The sequence below is a fragment of the Nomascus leucogenys genome, chromosome 3, assembly GCF_006542625.1.
Source record: "Nomascus leucogenys isolate Asia chromosome 3, Asia_NLE_v1, whole genome shotgun sequence".
Lineage (NCBI taxonomy): Eukaryota > Metazoa > Chordata > Mammalia > Primates > Hylobatidae > Nomascus > Nomascus leucogenys.
The window spans coordinates 82,972,392-83,000,283 of NC_044383.1; the positions used below are offsets into that span (position 1 = coordinate 82,972,392).

At 35.7% G+C, this 27,892-nt stretch overlaps 1 protein-coding gene across 3 annotated transcripts in view; it reads left to right on the forward strand.

Annotated features, from left to right (window-relative positions):
• The first annotated feature begins 1,353 nt into the window (after positions 1-1,353).
• The window catches only part of FHL5 (four and a half LIM domains 5), a 57,569-nt gene continuing 31,030 nt past the window's right edge, over positions 1,354-27,892 (forward strand). The window contains exons 1-2 of one of the 3 annotated variants that reach the window (XM_003258352.4): positions 1,354-1,547; positions 1,941-2,171. The gene's annotated coding sequence lies outside the window, so the exon portion shown is untranslated. Of the gene's footprint in view, positions 1,548-1,940; positions 2,172-27,892 lie in introns of those variants that run through there. The other 2 variants (XM_003258353.4, XM_030802984.1) reach the window with 2 other exon arrangements.

Genomic DNA, 27,892 nt, shown 5'->3' on the forward strand with positions numbered 1-27,892 from the left:
GCTGACAGAATAATCTGAGTGAGACATGTGAGACATGGAATGCAGGGATGAGGACAAATTTGAGAAAGATCATTTAACAAACTAGAACCCACAAAAGGTGGACAATGATGGGGATGGTGGAGAATAGATGAGGAAAGGGAATACTCTAACATAAGGGGTGGATGATTGTGCCATTCCTTGAAGTAGGAAATACAGCAAACTAACAAGTTTAGAATGGGGAGAAGACAATAAAGATATTTGGGACTGTTGAGTTTGAGATGGCTGGGGACTCCTAGACAAGGTTTTCTAATAGATAGGGGGATACAGGTCTGGAATCTTGAAGAGTGGTATCAGATGAAAGTACATATTGGGAGTCATGTATAATTGTTCACTGTTTTGATGAAGAACATGATGGAAAGCCTTCAGAGAAGCATATTGAACAGAAGATAAAGCTCTAGGGAAGAGTGAGGTGAATAGAGAGAAGGCTGAGGGTGCTAAGAGCAAACAGAAAATCAGAAGAGTGTAACACAGCTAAACCAAGGAAAGATAATTTCAGAAAGAAATATCTTTCTGAAAGATATGAGAATTTTTCGGTAAGACTGAAGACCATACTCTTTGGGTTGCTAATCAAGGTTGTATATGATCTTAATGAAGCTTTTTTGGAGTGGTTCAAGTGAAAGACAGATTGTAATAAATTGGGAGGGAGAAGGAGGCTCAGAATGTAGTAGGTTTGGAATGACTTGGTGGAGGCAGATTACCCTCTCAGGAAGCATGGGAACAAATAAAGAGGGTAATGGTCCCAGGCACTTTTACATCTCAAAGACTGCTTTCCTTGCCCATAAAACAAGGAAAATACAGGTAGTACCTGTTTAGCAATGGTGTCCTAAGGATTAAAATCTATTACTAACGAAATATTCTTGTGTCCTTTTGCTGAATCCAAATTTATTGTTGTTAGTCACCATATGTACATTTTCATAATGTCTTAATCATGAAAGTCAAGTGAATAACAAAACATACAGTTAACTGGCTCTGCATTTCTCTAGCTCAAGTTCTTTGACTGTATATACCCGAGTTTGACCTTAGCAGTTAGAACAAGGACAGTTTAAGTTTGGTCTGGAATTAAGGCAGAATTTCTTCTCTCATCCTGCCTTCCAAACTGAAGAAATGGCCTCAAATGGAGATTCTAAGAGAAAATGTCACTTGCTTTATGAATCAGTGTGCCCCACTGAGGATACCTATTGTGGATTGGTTTAATATCCAAAAATTTCTTCAGATCCAACTCTTGACATCTCTGTCCACTTTTTGTGTTTTGAAGATTTCAAAAGACTCAATGAGTTTATGCTTTATGATGTCATACAGCCATGGATGTGATGCCACAATTGTGGCCAGCTCACCAGGAAGCAGGCAGAGCGCGAAAGGCTGGGTCCACACTGCCAGTCCAGAGAGCAGGGAACTACCTTGAGTATTCTACTCAAACTTATGTCTCAGAGTTCCCCAATTTCCCAAGAAGGCAGTGATAGAGGCCACAATCCAGGGGGCCATCTCTCAAGGTACCAATAGCTTTGCAGGTAAGAGCATGGGACCTCATCCCTTTCCAGATGGCCTCAAATGGAGATTCTAAGAGAAAATGTCCAAAAGAAAAGCTCAGCAGTTCAGATGTTTCTAACCTAAAAGAAGGGTTCTGATCACCACCAGCAAACAAACCCAAAAACAGATTGAGAAAACAGAAAATACATCATCCTTTTAGAGTATTATTTTTATAAATATGCCCTTAATTTAGCCTACTTAGTGGAAATTTCTCAAGTGTGTATGCGTCTGTGTGAACATTGTGTATTTTAAACTTTTTGGAGCTTAGCCAGATACTTCGAATGCTAATCCTGGCAGAATTTCCCTTTAAGGATGTCCTGCAGAGAATTTGTTACTCAGTTTTCAGTAAAAATTGACAAATAGTACTTTTTCAGCCCAGTAGGAGTCATGTACATGGTGTAAGACTTGGAGGAAATGCAGGGACCCTTCTGTTTTCTCCTGCAAAGTTGAAAAAGCTGCATGCAGTTGGAAGGGATCTTCAGATGGTGCTGGTGACTTTCTGTTCCTTTTGGAGTTGACATGCATGTGGATTGGAGGAAAAATAATCAACATATATTCTCCTTTCGTACTGTTTAAATCACAGGAAGAAGCGGCTTTAAGACAAAGTAAGTTCTTTCCCCCAAATGTTTCCTTTGTTTTGTTTTGTGGTATTTTGACTTCTCTAATTTTTTTTCAAGGATGAGAAATTTTTATAAGCTTTCCAGTAACTGCTTAAGAGAAAACTTTTGCTTGGCAAAAGTGTATGCCTTTTGCAGTTTCTTAGCCATTTTAGCTAAAGATTATCAAATTTTACATGCTGAGCTTTTCAGATATCTCATTCTTATAACTTGCATGTGGAGGTAACATAGGGGCCAGATAACTCCTTGGAATTGCCTCTTGAGCTTTTCTAATGGTCTTAATGTGGGGTATAGCTTTATTGTTGTAAAAAGAGGAAGAAGAGGAGGGCTCTTGAGATTTTATTTGGCTTAATTTATTTGAATGAATAACATTATCACTGAGCATATTTTATGACTAGATTTATATTTCAAGAGCACATTTTGAAGTCACTTACAGGTTTTAAGTAAAAGGAGTTAATGAGATTCCTGCTATTTTCAAGAAAAATCTGCCTACTTTCCAGAAGTGGGCATACAAAAATTCATAATCTTAAATTTTCTAAGGTTAAATTAAAATATCTGTGTTTCCAGCCCACAGAAATATATAATAGACTCTATCAATCTAAAGTGCTACTTCTTGAAACAGAGGTAGTGTTATTCAGGCAAAAAGCATACATCCCATATGCTTTCTCTCTCACTATTTCAGTCATATCCTCTTTGGTACCTATCATTCATTTGAAAACCAAATGCAGCTCCTCAGCTGTCATTTCAGACTTTAGAAAATTGGAAACTAAAAAGAATTATTAACAAAATGCATAGCTCTCGTACATAAAATGTAAGGAAATCCTTGAGCCATTTTAGCCCTCATTTCATATCCACAATACCATCATGTGTAAATACTAGCATTTTTATTAGCAAAGCATATGGATTAAAATTTAACATAAGTATTGCAAACATATGTATCATACAAGATATTTCTTAACATATGTGTTATGATATATGCTTAAATAATCCAAATTGCTTTAAGGGGAAGGTAAACTCTGGTGTCTGTTTTCTACACTTGCTCTATTTATTCTCACATTATCATTAGTTGCCAAATCTGGGACTGTTCTACCTAAGCAAAAGCAGTAGATTTGTGTTTTAATATAACACCACCTCACTGACAAATTTACCTCTTATTTTTATTACACTTGCCAACATTTTGAGTAAAGCTGAATTAATTTGTGTTTCTTACATAAGACTGGATACTTTTCTACTATAATATTACAAGTAAGAGTTTAGAATATTTAGAGATTTAGAGAGTATTTAGAGACAGATATTTAATTTGTCTGTTTTTATTTTGTTTTCAATCGAGGGAACATGATCTCTTTAGAAATGAAAGCTGAATACTTGGGTTCACATGGGAAGCTCTGAATCAGATATTAGTTAAACCAGCTTGCATTTCCTTGTTCTTGTAATTACCTTTTTCCTCTCCAATTACCATCATTTTTCTTGGTTACTTTTTGGTACCCTGAAAGCTCGCTGAAGGAGAGGAAGAGAAGAAAGAGGTAGAGGAAGAGGAGGAGAAGGAGGACTCTTTTTGCCCAACATGCCTCAAATTCCTGCAAAATAATCAGCTTGAGGCCAGGCATGGTGGCTCACTTCTGTAATCCTAGCTTTGGGAGGCCAAGGTCCTGGGGATCACTTGAGCCTAGGGTTCAAGACCAGCCTGGGCAACATAGGGAGACTCTATTTAAAATAAAAATAAATAATAAGCTTATTGATGACATACCCTAGTATTTTATATGAACTAGTAAAGCATTCTTATGGGTTTGGATTTACCTTATCCTCAGCATACGTCTAAACTTTCACATGGGCTAATTACCCTGATTAGAACATACTAGGATATGTCAACAGCAAGGTTTACATTCATTAAATAAATAAAGCTAGAGAGTCTGTTCGAAAACAATAGTGTGATGTGGAGAAGAGAGTCAAGGTTTTGAAGTGTCATTCATACTGAGTTTTCTATGAATGAGGACAAGTGAGTTTGCCTCCCTACCTTAAAGATATAATTAAAACAGCGGTGTTATAGAATTTTATATTAGAATAATAACAGTAGTCATTTTTATTTTTTATCTTCTCAAATTCTTCAGTTATACTTCCAGCACCAATGGACCTTAAATTTATCTCACTTAATTTTTAGCAAAGCTTTGAGCTATTCCTTTGTATATTCATTTTGCCAAAGGAATACTCACCAAATGGATCCTGAGCAGATTATTTTGATACATTCAGGTTGTCTCCTCATATTTAAAAATATACCTTTTTGTATTTTTCCAATTTCATTGCAATTATAATGCTCTAAAGATGGTGGTGTGGAAGTGGAGTGGAGAAATATGCTTCTGGGGCTTGTTCTCCAGCTTGATTCTGTTTAATTATCTCTTACAATTGTTCATAAAACAATTTAAGTAACATGTCATAAGTCACATGACTTCTAAGATTTTTTTCTTCTTAAATTTTTTCTTTTTTGCTTTTATTATTATTACTATAGACATATAACTGTACAGATCCATCGGGTACAATGTGTACATGTGTACAACAAATTATCAAATCAGGGTAATTAGCATATATATTACCTTTTCATTTCTTTGTGTTGGGAACATCTAAAATCCACTCATCTAGCTATTTGAAAATATACAATAAATTACTAATTATAGTTACCCTATAGTGCTATAGAACACTCAAACTTATTCCTCCTATCTAGCTGTATTTTGTATTTCTTAGCCTACCTTTGGCTATCTCTTTCTTCCCCCTACCCTTTTCTGCTTCCAGTAAGCACTATTCTGCTCTCTTCTTCTATGAGATTGACTTTTTTTAGCTTCTTCATATTCATGACGACATGCAGTATTTATCTTTCTGTGTCTAGCTTATTTCACATAAAATAATGTCCTCCAAGCTCATTCATGTTGCCATGAATGACAGAAATTTGTTCCTTTGTACAACTAAATAATATTCCATTGAGATATACAGCACTTTTTTTACTCCATTCACCTATTGATGGAAACTTAGGTAATTTCATATCTTGGCTATGTGTTGTGAGTAGTGCTGCAATAAACATGGGAATACAGTTATCTCTTTAACATACTGATTTCCTTTCGTTTGGATATATACCCAGCAGTGGGATTGCTGGATCATATGGTAGTTCTATTTTTAATTTTTTGAGGAGCCTTCATACTGTTTTCCATAATGGGCATATATAGCAAACCCTTATACGCTATTTGGAATATATATATATATATATATTTGTATATATATCTATATACACATAGATATATATATACATATATATATTCCAAATAGCATATATATATATTCCAAATAGCATATATATATATATATATATATATATATATATATATATATTCCAAATAGCATATAAGGGTTTGCTTTTCACCAAATCCTTGTCAGCATTTTTTTTTTGTCTCTTTGGTAATAGCCATTCTAAATGGGGTGAGATTACATCTTCTTGTGGTTTTGATTCGCATTACCCTGATGATTAATGACATTGACCATTTTTTATAGCTACCTGTTGGCCATTTGTATGTCTTCTTTAGAGAGATGTCTATTCAGCTTATTTGTCTACTTCCTAATGTGATTTTTTATTTGCTATTGAGTCCATTTTATATTATGAACTCGGATGTATAGTTTGCAAATACTTTCTCCTATCCTGCAGGTTGTCTTTTCACTCTGTTGGCTGTTTCCTTTGCTGTGCAGAAGCTTTTTAGTTTGACATAATTTCATTTGTCTATTTTTGCTTTGGTTGTCTGTGCTATTGAGGTCTTATCCATGAAATCTTTGCTCACACCAACGTCCTGAAGTATTTCCCCTATGTTTGCTTCTAGTTGCTTCATAGATTCAGGTCTTATATTTAAGTTTTTAATCCATTTTGAGTGGATTTTTACATGTTATGTCAGGTAGAAATACAGTTTCATTTTTCTGCATATGAATATTCAGTTTTCCCAGCATCACTTTTCAAAGAGACTGTTCCTTCCCCATTAAATGTTCTTGGCAGCTTTGTTGAAAATCATTTGGCTGTAAATATGTGAATTTATTTCTGGGTTTTCTATTCTGTTCCATTGTTCTATGTGTCTATTTATATTCCAATATCATGCTATCTGGTTTACTATAGTTTTGAAATATATTTTGAAGTTCAACAATGTGATTTCTCCAGCTTTGCTCATTTTGCTCAGGATGCTTTGGCTTTTCAGTGTCTTTTGTGGTTTCATATAAATTGTAGGAGTTTTTTTCTGTTTCTGTGAAGAATGTCATTGGTATTTTGATAGCATTGCATTGAATTGGTAGATCACTTTTAGTAGTATTGTCATTTTTACAATATTAATGTCTACAATTCATGAACATGAGATATCTTTCCATTTTTTGCATCTTCTTTAATTTTTTTCATCAGTGTCTTGTAGTTTTTATTGTAGAGATCTTTCACCTCCTTGGTTAAATTTATTCCTACATGGCTTTTTTTGTAGCTATTATAAATGCAATTTGCTTCTTGATTGTTTTCCACTAGTTTGTTTTTGGTGTATAGAAAAGCTACGGGTTTTTGTAATTTTTTTTGTATCCTCCAACTTTACTGAATCTGTTTATCAGTTCTGAGATTTTTGGTGGAGCTTTTATGGTTTTCTACATAGAAGCTCTTTTTATCTGCAAATGAGGACATTTTGACCTCCTTTTCAATTTAGATGCTCCTTATCTCTTTCTCTAGCCTAAGTGCTCTGTCTAGGGCTTCCGGTACTATTTTGAATAAAAGTGATGAAAGTGAGATCATTGTCTTGTTCCAAATCTTGGAAGAAAAGCTTTAAACTTTTCTCCATTCAGTGTGATATTGGCTGTGGGTTTGTCATACATGGCTTTAATTATGTGGAAGTACATTCTTTCTATACCTAACTTGTTGAGAATTTTTATCATGAGGGGATGTTCAATTTTTCTCAAATACATTTTCTGTATCTCTTGAGATAATCAAATGGTTTTTGCCCTTCATTTTGTTGATGTAATGTATCACATTTATTCGTTTGTGTATTACATCCCTGGGGTAAATCTTACCTACATGGTGAATAATCTCTTTAATGTGCTGCCGGATTGGTTCACAAGTATTTTGTTGAGGATTTTTGCATCTATGCTCATCATGTTTATTGGCTTATAGTTTTCTTTTTTTGTTGTTGCACCCTTGACTAGTTTTGGTATCAAGGTAACACTGGCCTCATAGAATGAGTTTGAAAGAATTCCCTTATCTTCAATTTCTGGAAGAATTTGAGGAGAATTGGTACTAGTTCTTCTATAAATCTTTGGTAGAATTCCAGAGTGAAGCTATCATATTCTGAGCTTCTTTTTGATGAGACTTTTTATTACAGACTTAATGCCATTACTTCTCATTGGTCTGTTCAGGTATTCTCTTTCTTGTTGGTTCACTTTTGATAGATTGTTTGTGTCAGGAATTTACCCATTTCTGCCAGGTCTTCTGAAGTTTTTGGTATATAGCTGTTTTTAATAGTCTCTGATAATTTTTTGTATTTCTATGGTATTAGTTGTAATGTCTGCTTTTCATTCCTGATTTTATTAGGACCTTTTCATTTTTCTTGGGTAGTCAAGCCAATAGAATGTTGATTTTGTTTATCTTTTCAAAAAAACTCAACTTTCCATTTTGTTGATATTTTGTATTTTTTAGTCTTAATTTTATTTATGTATGCTTTTCTTTCTTTCCTTCTAATTTTGGGCTTGGTTTACTCTTGCTTTTCTAGTTTCTTGAAGCGCATCATGAGCTTGTTTATTTGATATCTTTCTACTTTTTTGATATAGACGTTTGTTGCTGCACACTTACCTTCTAATACTGCTTTTGCTACACCCCAGATGTTTTGGTATTTTGTGTTTCTATTTTCATTTGTTTGAAAATATTTTAAAATCTTCCTCTTAATTTCTTCATTGACTAATTTGTTATTCAGGAACATGTTGTATAATTTCTATGTATTTGTACAATTTTTAAAGTTCCTCTTGTTATTTTGATTTCTAGTTTTATTATATTGTGGTCAAAGATTTGATATGATTTCTATTAAATTTGTTAAGATTTGTTTTGTGGTCTAACATGTGGTCTATCCTAAAGAATGTTTCATTTTCTAATGAAAAGAATATGTATTTTGCAACTGTTGAAGGAAATGTTCTGTAAATGTCTGGTAGGTCCGTTTGGTCTAAAGTGCAGTTTAAACTAAATGTTTCTTTGTTAATTTTCTGCCTGAATGATCTGTCCAATGCTGAGGGGTGTTGAAATCCCCAACTATTATTGTACTGAAATCTATTTCTCCTTTGGGTTTAATTATTTGCTTTATAAATCTGGATGTTTCGGTACTGGGTGTCTGTATGTTTACAATTGTTATATCTTCTTGCTGAAGTGACAATAACCTTGTCTCTTTTTATGGCCTTTTGTTTAAAGTCTGCTTTATCTGATATAAGTATAGCTATTCTCCCTTGCTTTTGGTTTCCATTTGTATGGATTTTTTTTTCCATCCCTTATTTTTATTCTATATGTGTCTTTTTAGGTGAAGTGAGTTTCTTTTAGGCAGCATATAGTTAGGTCTTTTTTTTTTTTAATTCATTCAGCTAGTCTATATCTTTTCAGCTGGGAATTTAGTCTGTTTACAGTCAAGGTGATTATTGATAAGTGAGGACTTACACCCACCATTTTGTTATTTTCCTGTTGTCTTGTATATCTTTTGTTCCTTTCTTTTTCTCTTATAGTTAATCATTGTGGTTTGGTGGTTTTCTGTAATGACAAGATTTGATTCTTTTCTCTTTCTCCTTATATATCTGCTCTACCAATGAGATTTATACCTTTTGTGTGTTTTCATGACAGTGATTTTCACTTCCAGATGTAAGCAGAAATCACTTAAGCATTTCTGGTAAGGCCAGGTGAGTGGTGATGAATTCATTCAGTTTTTGCTTGCCTCAAGAAGGCTTTATTTCTTCCTAATTTCTGAAGGATAACTTTGCTGGGTATAGTATTCTTAGCTAGCAATTTTTTTTTCTTCTTTCACCAATTTGAGTTTATAACTCTATTCTCTCCTCACTTGTGAGGTTCCTGTAGCAAAATTTATTAGTCTAATACAGTTCTCTTATGTGACTTGACAATTTTCTCTTGCTGTTTTTAGAACTCTTTCTTTGTCTTTGATTTGTGACAATTTGCCTACAATGTACCTCTAAGAGGACCTTTTTGGGGTTGAATCTATTTGGGGAATTTTGAGTTTCCTGGAGCTGGATGTTCAAATATCCCTCCTCCACAACCCCCACCACTAATTTGGGAAGTTTTCAGTTATTATTTTATTAAACAGGCTTTCTATACCTTTTTCCTTATCTTCTCCTTCTGGAAATCCCATAATACAAATATTTGTTTGTTTAATGTTTTCCAATAAGTCTTATAGGATTTCTTCACTCATTTTCATTCTTATTTCTTTTTTCTTTTCTCTGACTGGGTAACTTCAAAAGACCTAGCTTTAAGTTCAGAGATTCTTTCTCCTGCTTGATCAAGTCTGCTGCTGAAACTCCCTATTGTATTTTATATTTTATTCATTGAATTCTTCAACTGCAGGATTCTTTTGTTCCTTTTATGATTTTTATCTCTTTATTGAATTTTTCATTTATATTGTGAATTGTTTTTCTTATTTTATTTAATTGTGTATCTGTATTTTCTTGTATCTAATTGAGTTTCCTTAAAATCATTATATTTCTTTTTTTGACAATTAATTGATTTCCTTTTCATTGGAGTCTATTACTAGAGAGAGTTATTATATTTCTTTGTTGGTCTCTTATTTCCTTGCTTTTTCATGTTTCTTGTGTCCCTGCATTGATGTCTGTGTACCTAGTGAAATAATCACCTTTTTCAAACTTTCTGGAGTGATTTTCATAAAGAAAGTCTTTCATTCTGCAGTTGAGTTTTACTGTGCAGTTAGAAAAGGTGTAGTGACTCTGTTTCCAGATAGGTATAGAGATATAGTCTCTGTGCAGCTTCTTCAGTTGTATTCAAGGTCAGGAATAACTGTGGGTGCCTCATAGCCTATGCTTAGAGGTTTGTGGCAATGGCATTGGCAACATAGGTTTTTAATGTTCTTTGTGTTAAGGGCTTCTGGGGTCCTCCTATTCTGGTTTTCTCTAAAATAAGGAGACTTAGCTGAGCACATCCCATTTGGTGTCAAGTCTGACATGGCCTACAAGCAGCTGCAGTAGCATGGGTTCTACGTGCAGTGATCAGGGTTCTACGTGCGGTAGGAGTTTTCAGCTTAGTATCTCATAAAGCTATTGAGGCAACTGGGCTTGGAGTGCAGCTTCACCCCTTGTGGCAGGGTTGGATGTAGGTTACCCACAGAGCCAGGATCTATGATTCTGAGGCACCCCCTAGCAGCTCAGGCTCAGGGTGCCAGGTTGTAGCTGTGATTCTACCCCTGGGGACAGGGCATAGCACTGGCCTGACTCCAGGGAATAAGGAGTGCTCTGGAACTTTGCCCTTGGGAGCAGGGTCTGGCTGCAATTCAGGAACCTGCGTCAATAGGGCTCAGTGTCAACTCAGGTTCCAAGGGATGAGGCACTGGGTAGTAGTGATTGTAGACCCTGCGATGGTGGTGCTCAGCAGTATCCCAGAATGTGTGGGGCCAAGTGTATTTGTTTTCAGTACTCCAGAATGGTGGAGGACAGCTGTTGTTTGTTCCCTGGGTGACAGGTGGGTAGGAAAAAACACAGCAATGACTCCACTCCCTAGAGGGGTACTTCCGCATCTGAGACTCCAGAGAGCTAGGCCAGCTCCAGGGAATCAACGTCTAAAGTTGTTCAGTTTATAGAACAGGGTGTCTCCATTCAATTTCTGCTCAGCTCAGCCAGATCACTAATTCCCCAAGGGAAAATGTGCTACTTCAGCTCAGGCTTGAAGGATGTGACTGTTCTGGGCTGCATAAGCACTGTTTTCTTGGGATGCAGGGCATCAGTTCAGCTTAAGTAATGGAGTGCACGACTGCTCTGGATGGCCAAGACACCATTTCCTAGGATGCAGGGCACCACTTCAACTTAGAGACCAGGGAGACATGACTGCTCTGAATAGCCAAGGTACTGTTTTCCCAAGAGACAGGGTGCTGCTTCAGCAGGGGCAGGGGGAGCAGTTGGTAGAGCAATTCCACCTCCACTTGACCCCACAGGAAAAAGTGTTAACAGCTGCTAACAGCACATATTGGGGATGTTGGGCTCTGGGGATGGGGTGGTTCAGGGGTAGTTTAGTCTCAGGGATGAAGGGGAGCCATGACTACTTACTCCTTGAGTAAGGCTCACCCTAGCTGTAGTTCCTGTTCCAAGATGCCATAGCCAATAGTCACATGGGCCACAGCAGGTGGGGCATAGTGTCAACTCCTTCTCTGGCTAAGCACAGTTATATAGACTCCAGGCAGCTTCACCAGGTGGGCTTGGTGCCTGAGAAGACTCCAGAGAACACCAGTGGGAAGGTCTGTTGGTGTCCAAGGTGTTGATGGAGATGGTTGGAGTCATCCTGCTTACCTCCTCACCATAAGAAGTTCCTCCTGGCTCCCAGCTGATCCCACTTTGGGGATGGGATGGTGAAGGCCTGGCATTTCCTTATTCTCTATGTAGCCATCCTGAGTTTTTGTGCTCACCCAGGTTTCTATCAGTTTTAAAATGCAGCTGCTTTTCCATTGTTCTGGCTGTCTTTGACAGAGGCGTAAACACTAGGGGCTTCTAGTTGGCTATCTTGCTGTTATCTCTCTGATCCTTAATACTTTTAAAAAGAAGATTAACAGTTCTCCTATTCAAGGAATCAAACTATTTATTATTTTTGACAGTACCAAAAAGTCATACATACATGTAATTCATTCATTCATATTTTCATTCATTTATTGATCAGTTAGATTAAGCCAGTATAAACCTACTGAAAAAGACAAGGTGTTCAATTTTCTTTATATCATGAAACTCTCTATTGTGCTAATGAACACTAAAGAGGGTCCTATTGACAAGGAACTGTCTATCATCATTTTTGACCGAATGCCTCTTAGTATAGAACTAAAATGCTTCCAATTTTGTTTAAGCTTTTTTGTCACATAAAGATCAACACTTCCTTAGTAGATTCATGGGTATAATTTGCATTTGAAAAAAATCCGACACCAAGCTGTCATGCTATCTAAATTAAGATTTCATTTATAAAAATGATTTCTAGTCTTGTAATTACATTCAGTCTATTCATTTGTTCCCTTGAACATTTTGATAGTTATACTATCACAAAATATTCTAATTTTTTTTTTTTTTTTTTTTTTTTTTTTTTTTGCGATGGAGTCTCGCTCTGTCACCTGGGCTGGAGTGCAGTGGTGCAATCTCGGCTCACTGCAAGCTCCACCTCCCAGGTTCATGCCATTCTCCTGCCTCAGCCTCCTGAGTAGCTGGGACTACAGGTGCCCGCCAACACGCCCAGCTAATTTTTTGTATTTTTAGTAGAGACTGGGTTTCACCATGTTAGCCAGGCTGGTCTCGATCTCCTGACCTCATGATCTGCCCACCTCAGCCTCCCAAAGTGCTGGGATTACAGGTGTGAGCCACTGTGCCCGCCCCAAAATATTCTAATTTTTGACCTATAATTTTTTTTTAATTAAACAATTATACTCCCATTTTTTTCAATATTTTTCTTATGTTTCCTTATTACCAAAGTGATAGATTACAGTATACAATTTGAAAGGTACTGAAAAGTAAAATTTTAAATACTCCTTAACTTCAATTAAGAGGCTTTTTGAGCATATTTTCTTCTAAACTTGTCTCTACTTAAAAAAAAATTATATAATTGGGGTCATACCGATTATTCTATTTCACACTTTTTTCCCACTTAGAGAATTGTAAGCATTTCAACATGCCATTAAATACTCTTCCAAACACCATGTTAATGACTTCTAGTATTATTTTTAAAACCATTTAGTAAACATATATTCTTTTAAGTAGTGCATAGAAAGTTCTTTTCAAATCCTAATTAAACTTAAGCATACTTTAACAAACACCCAGCAAAATACAATTAAAAGCACAAAATGTACTTTGAAACTTGAGATTAGGGATCAGCAAAATGTTTTCTACAAACAGCCAGATAATATTTCAGTCTTCAAAATTACTCAGCTCTACTGTTGTACCTGGAAAGGAGCCATAGATAGTATGATAATGAATGAGTGTGGCTGTGTTCCAATAAAACTTTACTTATGAACACCGATATTTAAATTTCATATGTCAAAAATATTCCTCTTTTGGTATTTATTTATCATTTAAAAATGTAAAAGCGCTGCTTGGGTTTCAGACCATACAAAAACAGGCAGTGGCTAGATTTGGCCCTTGAGCTATATATAGTGGCAGATCTCTACAGTAGAGCCTGATTCCAAGAACCCTACCTTCCCAGGGTTTGAGAAATTTCTGTGAACATATGCATTCGTATATATTTTTAAGAAGAGGTAAACAGCTTTTATTATATGCTAAATAGTCATTAAATATAAAATGGTTAAGAATCACTATTCTAAATAATATATATAAAGTCACTTTATAAACCATAATTTTTTATTAAAATATATACTGGTACTTCACTTATAATATTCTTCACTTAGATACCAAGTGATCTGAAAAAGATTGATTAGTAGAAATAAATTTATGTTATTATCAGAATTCCACCTGGGAAAATAATATTCAGAATCCAAAAAGTTAATAAACTTTAAAGAGAAAATAGGTAACAAGTTAAATTTTCAAAAACACTTAAAATAACAAGTAATGGTTATTTCAGTGAAGGTAGTTGGAATATTTATTGCTTTTGATTTTTTAACTGAGCCAAGAGATTATTTTCATTTAAACTATAATAACTAGCATCATCAGAGAACAGGTCCTGCTGCCCAATTTAACATCTGGTTAACAAAAGTTAATATATGTATGTCTCTCGATACACATACACACACATACAACAAACAGACCAAGAATGAAACTAGCTTCGTGTAGCATTTGTTTAGATTGGAAAGTTCCACTTAATCATGTATGTCTCCTTTCAGAGTTATAAAGCAATTGAGAAATAGATGCAGAAATCACTTATGGATCAATTTATTATCAACCTCATTATTGTTAATGTGGGAGTAGAAAACAAAACATGTATGAAAGACCAAGCCCTTCCCTTCCCAGCCTGAATTGAGCTTCTTCCCAGAGGGAGTAGAGAGCCTGGATCTTACAGTGCTCCCTCATGAGCTGGGACTGAGCAGTTGGAGTGAACTCACTGCAGAGAGGGAACACAGGCCCATGCATTGGCAGCTTCCAATGGAGTAAGGGAAAGAATGTGGCTCCACATGAAGTGCCCCTTTGCCCAGTTACTTATCAGTTAAGTCACTCCTCAAGTGGCATAGAATGAGTGAATACTTTCAAAAGAGAGAAACTCCTTTAAAAGGCAAGCACAGAAACCAGGGGGAATAAGAAGTTCTCTCTTACGATCTTTAACTCAAAAAAAAAAAATTCTTGATCTGTTTTAAATTTAGGATGTCAGTGAAAATTGCTGAAATGCCAAGACAGACTTTTAGTTAACAGAATACGTCATAGATCTACCTTTTCAGCATGGTGTTTAGTTGGCCAAAAAGAAAAGAGTGGGCCAAATAAATCCATAGCAATGTGTAGTTAAGTTTTTAAAGCTCTGACATGTAAAAAGAACTAGTTTTATATATGACCTTTTTGTTATCCAAGTATGGATACCACCCTCCAGTTCTAGTGGTGCTTGTGAGCTTGCAGACCACTCCCCTGATCATGCTAAGTCACCACCTCCACAACTGTGTGGACGGCCCTCAGTTTAGGAACTTCTTCCTACTTTGTCTTAGAGACTACCTTTTATTCAACCTTTAAGGCACAGCTCTAAAAGAAGCTTTACCTGAAGTTTTCCAGAAACTTCCTAAAATATCCAGAGTACCCTGTGAATACCTTCACACTTTTCCACAGGACCTCTCATTCTTCTCTCACTCTCTTCCATCGGCAAATATTTACTGAGCCTTCAGCATATGCTGGTAATAAATTAGACACCAGGAGTCTGCTGGCAAACATAGTATCTTCCCTGTCTTTTCTGTTAAGCAGGAAATACAATTAGCCAGAGATAAAGCATACTGTGGGTGGTAAAGTACCAAGAACCACACGAACATGCAGCCAGGTCTTTATCTTGCAAAAGAGTGATGGAGTAAAGAGAATATTTGAATGTCCCTCACCCAGGCCACCACATAAGCTTTTCATAGGTAAAGACCTTTATTTTACTGCCAAGCACCACGGATGGCCCAGAGTTGGCCTTCAAGAGCTTTTTATGAAACCTACAGAACTAAAGTCTATATATTCAGGGAGCTGTTTGATACCATATATATTCAGAGAGTTGTTTAAAGTGAAAAAGACAGACAAGATTCTAGAACCAAACATATGACTTCTTCCTTTCTGCATTCATTCAGCATGTATTTGTGCCAGGCTGTCTTGTAGGTGCCACGGACACAACTCTCAACAGGACAGGAAAGGTCTCTGCTCTGTGTGATGCACTGGCATGCCTTAAGAATTCACATATTAAGTGACGTTTAGGATGAAAATTAACACTAAATTGTAACCAATATTTAGCTACTAATGCTGTGAACACTTTGGTTTCCAAGGGAATGGTAACAGATTTTCCCCCTTTCCTTATACACAGAATTAGCATAAAAACCTGAGATCAACATGTTGTGTTTCCAAAGCCTCAAACATACAACTGCTTAGTGAAAGCTCCAAGTATTTTGGCTGTAATCATTTTCCTTTGATGGATGCTGAGAATCAACTTTGCCTAAATCTCTGAGAGGGAAAACAGATAAAAATTAAATTAAATTAAATTAAAGCTGGCTTTAAATATCAAATGGCCAACTCCCACCACCAACATCATCAACAAATTTTAAACTGTCAAAAGAATAGTTTGTAATTATTGATTAGTGTTATCACCAAAGCACAGGATACAGCTTTGCCTTGTACCTTTTAAAATCACATTCTGGCAAGAGGCAGATTATTTTGCTTCACGTGTAGATACTGGAAAAACTAGTTAACATCAACCTCCACCCTTCAACCCCAACTCAAACACGCCCCCAACACACATACACACACTACACATTCTCACAAATACATACACACAGACACACACATCCCACACAGCACACATTCTCACAAATACTCACATACCCATACACCACACATGTACACACATCACTAACCTCATTTTATCAGATAAGAATGCAGAAAATAAAGCCAAATATGATTTTGGGCTTATCTTTCCAACTTTCACAGTAATCCAATAGTAACTTGAGTTGCCCCGAATGTTATAGGGGATTTGTACTTCCTTTTGAAGATAGCTATTTCATTTTGTACAGCTAGAAGCAGCTTGGTTTTAGGCATGGAATGAACCTCTCTGCTCATGCTTATGAAGCTGTTACCTGGTCAACAATTAAAACTTAGAAGGATACATGCAAATAAGGACAGAAAGTTTTCATCTTTTTCTATGTTTTGAAAAATCACAGCCTAACTAAAGCTGTCATTTTAAACAAGCTTTTTACCAACTTCTACATGGAAAAGAAAACAAATCGCTTCTGTGAGAAGCCTGGAAACCTGAATTCTGGTTGAGGCTTTTTTACTAGTTTGTCAGCTTCTTCTTTACAAAAAAAAAAAAAGTCAATTCACCTCTCTGAACTCAGTTTTCCTCATTGTTAGATTAGAATAATAAATGAAACTAGAGAATTTCAAAAAACCCTCCCAGCTGTTAGATTTAGTGTTTCTGTGAAAATGGACTTGGATCAGAAGTGTAGGAAGTACAACAAAATGACTGCAGCATTAAGAGGCTTTATCTCTAAGTATCTTACACCATACCAATGAGGGATTTCTTTTTTCTGAGTTTTCCTACAATTCTCCTCTCTGCTCTTCCCCTCCTTTCCTCTTTCTTGTTACTTCTCATTATTCTTGTTCCAATGATTGAGATTTGATTTTTAGTAAAGTATTACAGAAAAGACTCATTGGTTGCACAATTTATTGCAAAGTAGAAGTTAATTTTTTTTCATCTTAAGAAAACAAGGTCACAAATAGCAAAGCTGAGACACAAATTGTACAAAATAACCAAAATGATAAATGTAAGTTGTCTTTAAATGAGTCACTAAACTGGCATCTAATTTTGGCTGATCTTCTCTTTTACTTCTGTTAACAATGTGGTCCTAAATAAGTCAATCATTGCAAAATGGCAATCTAGTCTAAAAAGAAGCTTGTTAAAAATGATTTGGCACCGGGCACAGTGGCTCACTCCTGTAATCCCAGCACTTTGGGAGGTCAAGGTGGGAGAATCACTTGAGGTCAGCAGTTCGAGACTACCCTGGCCAACATGTCGAAACCCCATCTCTACAAAGAATACAAAAATAAGCCAGCTGTAGTGGCATGCACCTGTAGTCCCAGCTACTCCGGAGGCTGAGACACAAGAATCGCTTGAACCTGGGAGGTAGAGGTTGCAGTGAGCTGAGATTGTGCCACTGCACTTCAGCCTCAGCCCACAGAGTGAGACCGTGTCTCAAAAAAATAAAAATAAAATAAAAATTGATTTGGATTAGTTATGTGGGTATTTTCTACTAAGAATTTGCAAAATTTCATTTTGTAGATGTATTTCATTTTTTCTAATTTTTCTGAAAAGAGAGACTGGCTATATTAGTACTTTCTTTGGAGCTTAGTTTTCAAATCTGTAAAATGAGGACTTGAAACTAACCTTTTATTCTAGTTCTTGCATTCTATGACAAAGAACAGGAGACTCAAGTGGAATAACTTCAGTCTTCTTATGAATATTTTATTTAATATTTGAAATAGGCAACTCATTCATTTGGTACAAAATTCCAAAGGTACAAATTCTGTCTCATGAAAAAATGAATTTTGCTACCTTCCTTAATTGTCTCTTTATCATACTGTTTCATACAATTTCTTCAAGAATGACTCTTGGTATTTTTACTTTTGATGTCAGTTGATAGGAAGGCACATTTGATTTTGATCAGTACCAAATGTTACAGTACCATTATGATAACAAATTATATATACAACAAATTTGATAAAATATTTTTGTATATTCTAGCTATCATTTCCTATATATTTTGTCAATAATGTTGACATTTGTATAATTCACAATAGTTTTAAAGAAATTTCAATATGTACTATCTAATTTGCTCTAAGGTACCATCTATGGATATAATTTCCAACATTCAACCTTGCGAGGCAGATTATAAATGTCATGATTTTGCTATGTACCATGTGTGTATTTTGATATTGTCATAATGCCTAATACAATGCTAATAATGGAGTGGTTTTATAGACTGTTACTGTGACCTATGCCCAAAAAGTCATGAAAATTGTCAACTAGTAGTTAAGAATTGGTAGGGAAATTTGAAACTTCATGTATATGACAAGGGATACATTATGCTTTATGACAAACTCTTAGTGACAGGCTGCCGGGCTCTACAGAAGTGTCTGGGGTTGAGGTCTCCCCAGGTCTGTGAAGGACAGATAGGACTCCTGTTATCAAAGTCTAGCCCTTCCCTCCCCAGCCTTCTGCAGACTCACTAAAAGCCTAAAGTCTACAGGGACCATTATTTCTCAAAACAGAATAAAAAGGTTTAAAGAGACAACCACCAGTAAAACTGCTGGTAGACTTGCAAAGAGATAGGATACTTGTATCCTTCAACTTGGCCCACCAGTTCAGAGGAAAAGAAACTGAATATATCTGGAGACTTCTCCCTATAAATCAAAGAAAGGATGCTTACCACACCCTTACCTAGACTGCTTGTAGTTACTATGGAATCACAATGATGTCTCCAAAAAGAAAGTTCTACCTCGTGCTGCAGCATGTTTTCTTGGCCTTGAGCCATCATCACTTTTAATTAAGTAGAAATCCTTTACAAATTATCATCAGTTTTATCCAAGACCTTTTTAGAGATCACCCAGTATACGATGGCTACTGCTTGGCTCTAATTGAAGTATAGAAATGAGTAAGACATAATGGTTGCTCTCAATGAGTTTACAATTCAGTTAGAAGGGATACAACAAGCTCCATAACATTTATATGAGAAGGTAGAATATAAGAAGTATCTAATAGAAACACAAAGGGCTTTCATTAAACATATCATAATAATACAACTTATAAATGTGCCCTTATGAACCTCAGAATTGAAAAAAGTTTAAGCCAGAAGTAGAACAGAACATGTTGACAGGCTGTTCTTTAAAAAGACCCAGAAATGAACTCTCCTTCTATCATTATGTTTTATGCATTTTAAAAAGGTCATAAACCAACAGAATCTATAATACACATTAATGCCAGGATAAGTGAAAGCCAATATATTATATGGTTAGTCTTGGCATAATCTCAGAAAAGAATTATATGATTGATTTTGAAATCTTATTTATTGCTCTTAGTTGAATAGCTGAAAGCTCTTCATAACTAATTTGTTTAACTGGAGTTGCTATTTAGGTAAATCATAGATTTTTTTAAACTGCTTTATAGGCTCTATTAGATGAATATATAACCCCATCTATCATTTTGTATTGGCCACGTTCCAAATAAAGTACACTCTTCATTTTATTGGACAGTTTCCAATACTATCCATGTACTACTAGAAGAGAAAGTGTTTATTGCTTATATTTGAAAACATATTAGTTTTAAAGAAAATCATAGAAAATAATTTCTTGATTCTCCTATATTATAGGGAGTATAAGTTTTTCAACATTATATAGGGTCAAGATGAATTGACTAGCTGTGGTGATTGGAGCACTCTGCAGAGTTCCTCTAAATTCCTGGATCCAGGGTTGTTAACTGAACCTTCCCTGAAGCCATTGAATTAAATTCAATATATTTGTCTTCCATTTAAGGTGACTTCATTGAATAAGGATTTATTTTTCTCATCACTCATTATTGACAGAAATTACAAGTTTTAACATCTAGGAAAATAAAATAGCCATCTTGGCTTCGTAGTTACCAATTTACAATCTTTTCATAAATCATGATATTAAACACATGAATGGAAAAATGAAAGATGCAAAAGCCATTGTTCTTGCTTTCTGATAAAACACACTCTTCCAGATCATGGCAAAATGTTTATGTTATCTTATGCCACATAAATACCTGGTCCTGTGGGAGTTATTCAGCTGATCAATGTGTGTTACAGATGGGGCCTGTGTTACAGGTTTCGTCCTTCCTCAGGAGACTTAGTTTCTGCAATGGCAGGTTATACTTCTTACTAGATAAGCTTGCACTTGCCATTTCATGCAAGGGGAAGCACTTCCCCACCAAATGGCAAGTGAAAGCTGGTAGAAACAGTGTTAAGTAGGTGAATCAATGAGGGGCCCTCTCTGCACTGCTGAAAACAGCCACCAGAATTCAGAGGATAATGAAGGTGATCTCCAAATAGAAAAGCAAATGAAAGTAAAACATTTTTTAAAAACCCTGGCACAATTAATAGTCTTAAAAAATGTTATAGAATACTTGTTGAATTTTCCAAGGAGCATGAAGAGGTGGAGGGGAATACTTGCTGATTTATATTAGATCTATAGCATCCATCTACAGACTCAATCTCCAAGAAACAGTGTTGATTTGAGGATTCATATACAAGAAACACCCTGCCCCAACCATGTGCTGCGCCTATGCTAAATACTTTTAGATAAATTGTATTTTTAGTCTTGTCCTTATCTGTACTAAACCTTGTCACTAAATCAGATCCTCAAACAAGCCTTTGAGGAGAGCCTGAGGCAACCCAGCAACTATATTTGCTCTTCCAGAACATCTTTAAAATGAATAACAGAGCAAGTTTGAAGGGAGTAGAAGGGAAGACTTATATCTGCTGAAATGATTGCGGTTTCTTTGGAATTAACATTGCAGAAGCAAGACTAATGATAGATTTAAAAGCAGAAGGTTGGGCTCTGGATAGACAGAGTCCTAGATGATCCAATTTTATCTTCAAAGGCAATACTCTTATGGTCTTGAAAATTTTCTTATATCCCAGTGAGAAAAAAGAAAAGGATGATATTAAACCTATGTATTTTTAAAAAGCCCTTCTTTTTTATTTCTTAAAGATGTTTGATAAAATATTGTTATATGCTATTATATACTGTATTTTACTTCTATTTCAGTAATAGCTGCCATAATTACATGATTCTAAATGTAAACTCTCCAAGAAAACCATATGAAGCCCTTTTTTTCTTTGTTAGTGTCCACAGAACAAATTAGCCAAATGGAAAGCTCTAGTCAGCTGTTTTGTTTCATGGGAGAGTAGTTCATCAGCTCTCTGGAGAATTTGTGTTCAACCTTTCCACACAAGACATTCAGCTTCCAACAAACTGTGCTTGCAAATATGTCCCTAGAGACTAATATCAAACATTCCACCACAATTCTATGATGCTTGTTTTAGGTTATTTTTGATTGATGGCCTGAAGTTATGGCTTAAGTTATTTTTAAGATTGTTTGTTGAGTTTAAGTAGCATTTGGGAGGGGGAATGGAAAGAGGCTCCTTCTTCAAAATGCAAATTACAGTTATAATTTAATTGCACATTTTCCATCAAGCCAAGTACACCTACAACCGACTTACCCATGACTTTTCCATTCTTACATCTCACTTGATCCTTGAGTGAGATCATAAGCAATTAATATAATTCTCATTTCAGAGGTAAAGAAAGGGCCAGAAAAGTTACATGGCTTTCATAACTGTGGACAAACTATATGCTAGGGCTAAAACAACCAGCAGGAGAATCTGTAGCTTTTGATTTTTAACCCGATGCTCTTCTTGGTATTTATGTCTTTGGTTTCAAGCAAAAAACAAATAAGGAAGTACACCCAGATCTGTTCAACTTGACCCTCAGAACCAAGTGGAAAAAAAGAAAGTGAAATCCTAAAAGTAGAGCCTATTTACTAATTATTCTAACTTTTTCATAGTTTTAAAATATGTGAATTTTAAATTTTTCTACTGTCGAATGTGCACGTATCCCATCTGGCCTGGTTTACACAGACTAATAATAAATGTGGAGGATTTATCTTTCTCATATAACTAATTTAACTCCCCTAAATTTTGTCAAATTCAGCCACTCATTGCACCAACATTTCAGTTAACATCATAGATATCAATGGACAATGACTTTGCAGTCCTGTCACGATACGGTAGTCTCCAAAGTTTTACACGTAGACCAGAAAGGCTCATGCAGCTCCCAACAGAGAACTGAAGTATCTGATCGAACAGTTTAAACTGTTAGTGGAAGCTCATTGGTGCCCCAAGTTTAGAGAAAAGAACTTTAATCTTGTCAACAGATTAACCACCTACTTTTGCTGTTTCTTTGTTACGTTCCTTGGCTGATATTCAAAGGGCAATTGAATATCAAAGGCTGCCTTCTTCGGTCACCCTCACAGAAAAAGTAAAAAACTCTCCCTGCCATGGCAGGACCTTAGGGCCTTAACTTTGGTTCCGTAGCTGTTATGCTCTGTCCTTTGACATATTTGCTATACACATAACAGATATGAATTAATTCACAATTCAAGTAAATATATAACATGAAAATTCTTAACTGTTTTATACTCAAGTTTTTATCCTTTATTCTATTGATAGAATTCTCTTTGTATATGTGTTTTCATTAGTGCTTGTTTTGGATTCCAAGTTCTTAGAGAACAAGAAGTTTCTATTTGTTCAATTATTCAGTCCTAAAACATTTACTGAGATCATGCTAGGCCTTCTGAGATACAGAGATAAAGTAAGCAGCATCCTTAGCCTTGAGGAGCTAATAGTGGTGTGAGAAAGACATACATAGGACAAAACAACTGTTACAAAATGTGGCAAAAGAAAGATAGACATAAATATGAACTAATGAGAACAACCACTCTGCCCTGAAATATATGAAAATGCTACAGAGAGAAGGATTTTTCACTGGACCTTGACCGATGAGGATAATCATCAGGTTGGATGGATGAGGTAGATGGGGAGCAAAGAGAAGTGCGTTAGAAATAGAAGAGTCATGTGTGATAACTGGAAGGCATAACGGAACAGAGTGTATTTGAATAGGGAGTCACTGGAAGTGGCTGAGGCACAGGTGGGATGTGTGTGTGTGTGTGTGTGTGTGTGTGTGTGTGTGTGTGTGTGTGTGTGTGTTGGAAATTCTGGGGCTGGGAAATGGCTGGAGATAGTGAGACAAGTAGAAATGAGAAGATAATCAAAGATCTCTTTGCTAAGTAGTTGAGTTCAGATTTTATAGTCGAAGAAGAGCTGCTGGAAGTTTTTCACCAGAGAAAGACGATCAGATGAGGCTGTGCGAGATTTTTATCAAGCATCATGGAGGATGTTCTGGGATTCCCCAGGAAAATTGAATTTATCATTAGAGAACAAAGTCATGTAGTAGACATGTGCTTAGTTCCTCCAAATAAAGAAATATGTAATATTTTCAGTTCAATGTAAGCCAATATGGTCCACCAGATATGTGAGGAAAGCCTAAACTAATATTTAAATAATGCTTCTGAGGTAGAATCAATAGGATGTGGTAACCCATAAATGTGTAGGGAGGAAAAGAGAATGAAACATTTGCCTTAGGAGACTAGGTATATTGTATAACTATGCACTGCAGATGTTTTCTACAACACTTTATAGAAAATAGAGCAGCATACCTTGCTCAATCAGGCTTCAAAAATCCTACTGACTGCCCATCAGTCACCTTTTGCCCTTAAGAGCAATGATTCAAATTAAAACCCTGAACAAGAAAATGACCACAGGTAAATCCAGTTAATTGTAGGTTAAACTTAGATTCTTCATCCAGTTTCTGTCTCTATTCAAGTTTTGTATGTCAATCACACAAGTTTCAAAGACTTCAACAGTTTGCATTAGCTCTTCCCAAGAGCATTTTAATATTCTTTACACCATTTAAATTTAAATTCTTCCAAGTACTTCCCTGAAGAACAAAGAAAAAATCTACTTTACAGAATTAAATAAAGACCTGAATAGGCAATTGGGATAGCCATGCGGCAATCCCAGCTGAGCATAGATATATTTATACAGGTAAAACTACTTTGAATAACCAGATGAAAATTAAACCAGGAAGCCCAGCAGACTTTACATTAAAGGGCAGTGCACTTTTGCTTACATGCAAAAGTAATAATTATGGTGCTATTTGCATTTATTTAGTAAAGTTTACAGATCATATATTAGAGAAAAAAAGTAGTCTTAAAAAAATCCTACTGTATATCCTGTATTTTAAGACACATATCAATGTGATTATTTTACATGGTGTTACCTATCTCCATGGGGAACAAAAAGCTGCAATCAAATCAGTGCAGTAACTTATAATTGGTATTTAGAATAAGAATATATGGTAATTCACCTCCCTCAAATTATAGCACAAGAGTAAAATTCCTCAAAAACATATGAACAGAGAGTCATTACTGGAAACCAGAAGACCATAATTGTATCCTAGTACACTTCAACTTTACCATAAGAAGGTAAAAGCCCTCTTTAAAAACACGTAATCTATAGCAGGAAAGTAATAAGACACATATAAGTAGCATATTTATTTGCACAATGCTGTGTTAACTGAAACTTGTGCATATTGTAAACATATTCTTGCTTTGCACAGTTCCATGGTAGCTGAGTATTGAGAAAGGGAAGAGAAACTAGACGGGAGAGGGAAGAAGGGAAAAAAAAGAAATAACTTCATTGTCTTCCTCTTCCCTCTCTTGCATCTGCGATGGTCTTCCTCACAATTCACTCATCTGCTCAGTTCACAAGCATCCCAGCTCTTCGTGAGCACAACTTCCAAGACCACTATGAGCACACAAAGCCCTTTCTTGTTTTATTAAAAATAATCCAAATGGGTGTAGAAATATAAAGGCTGGTTTAATACATACTATTACTTATTAATGATCCACTCGTTTTTTTAAAAAACATTGAATCTGTGAGAGGACTTCAAAGAGTTCATGGAAAATACACATTATTTAAAAACTAAGCTTGTGTTTAAAAATTTTTTACACCGAAATAAACACGTACTAATTTGTTATAACATGTCTGAAAAGGATCTAGTTTGAGGCACCAAGAAGGATAAGACATCAGTTTGAGGAGTCTCTATCAGAGCAACATAAATTCTCCTAAAATTGAAGCATGAGCAAAAGTCAAATTTACAGTGAAGCTTGGGAGGAAGAAAGGTGAAATAATTTATACTTTATGGAAAGATAATAGGGGCAATGCCCCAAAGAAATTAGCAGTTTACAAATGGATAACTTGTCTTAAGAAGGGATGAGATGATGTTAAAAATGAAGCCTGCAGCAGCAGACCATTCACATAAATTTGCAAGGAAAAAATTAATCCTTTGTGCCCTAATTGGAGAGGACTGACAATTCACAGCAGAAACAATAGCCAACACCATAGACATCTCAACTGGTTCAGCTTACACAATTCTGACTAAAAAAAATAAGATGAGCAAACTTAACACTTGTGTGCCAAAACTATTGCACAGATCAGCTGCAGACAAGAGTAGAGCTTTCAATGGAAATTTTAGACAAGTGAGATCAAGATCTTGAAGCATTTATTTGAAGAACTGTGACAAGAGATGAAACATGGCTTTGCCAGTCTGATCCTGAAGACAAAGCACAATCAAAGGAATGGCCTCCAAGAGACAGAAGTGGTCCAGTCAAAGCCAAAGGAGAACATTCAAGAGCAAAGGTCATGGCAACAGCTTTTTGGGATGCTCAGGGCATTTTGCTGGTTGACTTTCTGGCGGGCCAAAGAACAATAACATCTGCTTATTATTAGAGTGTTTGGAGAAAGTTAGCCAAAGCTTTAGCTATAAAACGCACAAGAAAACTTCACCAGAGAATTCTTCACAATGCCCCTGCTCATTTCTCTCATCAAACAAGAGCAGTTTTGTGAGAACTTCTATGGAAAATTATTAGGCATCCATCTTACGGTCCTGACTTGGCTCCTTCTGACTTCTTTTTGTTTCCTAATCTCAAAAAAAGTCCTTAAAGCGCACCTGTTTTTCTTCAGTTAATTACGTAAAAAGACTACATTGACATGGTTAAATTCCCAGGATCCTCAGTTCTTTAGGAATGGATTATATGGCTGATATCATCACTTACAAAAGTGTCAAATTTGATGGAGCTTATGTTGAGAAATAAAATTTATATTTTTATCTCCTAATTCCATTTCTATTAACTTTTTGAAATCTCCTTATATAGAAAAGAGTATTCATAACATATACACAAACTGTAAGAAATAATAAATTGGCTTAACAAACAAAACATGCTCTTTATATTTGAAACCCTTTGTGCAACATCCCAATTCATTTTTATAACTATGAAAATTAGATAATCTTATATTGCATCCTGAATTTTGTGTTAATCATCACTATGCTTTTTAAAAATAACAGCACATATTCATAATTCCTAAGAATAAACTTTGGCTGTTCTGAATTTTATATAAATGTCATTCTGGTATATTTACTGTCTACAACTTGCTTGTTTACTCAATATTGTAAAGTTCTTCTGCATTAAGGAGGGTACCTGTAAGTCATCTGTTTTTGTGGCCATATGACAATATGTTGTGTGACCACACGTCTATTTATTTATCCTTTTTTCCCTTGATGGACATTCAGACTTTTTTGCTATGGCTAGTATGCAAAACTATGTGTATGCAAATGCTCACTATGTGGCATTGCAAAACTAGTATGCAATGCTCACTATGTGGCTGTGAGCATTGTTCCACATCATCGCTGAAAGTTTCTCTCAAATTTACACATTTGGGGTGAAATTGTTGAGTTACATGAAAGGTATATGTTCAATTTTACAATGTAATGAAAAATTGTTTTTCAAAGTGATTTTATCCATTCATTTTTGCATTCTTATTTTCAACATGTAAGAGTTCCTGTTATTTCTTTCTTTCTTTCTTTTTTTTTTGAGACAAAGTCTCACTCTATTGCCCAGGCTGGAGTGCAATGGCACAATCTCGGCTCACTGCAACCTCCACCTCCCAGGTTCAAGCAATTCTCCTGCCTCAGCCTCCCAAGTGGCTAGGATTACAGGCATGCACCACCATGCCCGGCTAATTTTGTATTTTCAGTAGAGACGGGGTTTCACCATGTTGGTCAGGCGGGTCCTGACCTCAGGTGATCCACCTGCCTCGACCTCCCAAGTGCTGGGATTACAGGCATCAGCCACCGCGCCTGGCCTCCTGTTACTTCTTTGTCCTCACCAACATTTGATATTGTCAGCATTCTTTTCATATTTTGTGAGTATAAATGCAGTTCATTTTGGTTTGTTGAACAGATCGATTTAAATTTCACTGATTAAGAGTAGGTTGTGCTTTCTTTAAAATAAATATTTTCCAGTTACAAAAGAAAATATTTGCTCACAATAAGTGAATTAAAAACAAGCTAATGGAAAAATGGTCTCCATTAGCTTGTTTTTAATTCACTTATTGATTCATGGGAATGTTTTATATATTTTGTATTCTAACTCTCTTTCAGTTACTTGTGTGGCAAATATCATCTGTTACATTGTGGCTTGTCTTTTCACTCTTTAAATAGTGTCTCTTAATGAGCAATTTTTTTAAAAAAACTAACAACCTTTTCATTTATGGTTTGTGTTTTTCATATTTTTTTAAAAAAATTTCCTAACATATGATCATAAGATCATAGAA